This window comes from Lipotes vexillifer, unplaced genomic scaffold (genome assembly GCF_000442215.2).
Source record: "Lipotes vexillifer unplaced genomic scaffold, Lipotes_vexillifer_v1.1 scaffold196, whole genome shotgun sequence".
NCBI lineage: Eukaryota > Metazoa > Chordata > Mammalia > Artiodactyla > Lipotidae > Lipotes > Lipotes vexillifer.
Window position 1 is genome coordinate 43,037 of NW_006775077.1, and position 447 is coordinate 43,483.

The window sequence follows — 447 nt, forward strand, 5'->3', positions numbered from 1 at the left end:
CTGTTCCCTGGGCATTGAGGGCACCAGAAGATTCTCCTTCTCATGGAGACCCAGAGCCTTGGTGAGACGGAAGCTGCGGGGCCTGGCCTGGTGGCCCCAGCTGGCCGGAAAGAGGAGGGACCCTCCACCTCCAGCCGCCGTGCAGGTGCCACCCGGAGGGCAGGTTCTGCCCCGACGGCTGCGGCACAGTCCCCTCCGGAGCCTCACCATGGTCCCCTTCTGTGTGCCTCCTCCAGCCCGGCACAGGTCAGCAAAGATGCGAAACCCCACACACACCCGCGCGACCCGCAGCCCGGCGCCGGCTGCCTCTCTCCTGCACTCGTAGGACAAAGCGGTGAAATTCCTCCTAGTCAAAGACACAGACGAAACATGTTTATTAATACAAGTCCCGTCAGGGAGATTGGAAATGAATGATTCGCGAAATCCACCCCCCCCCCCCCCCCCCCC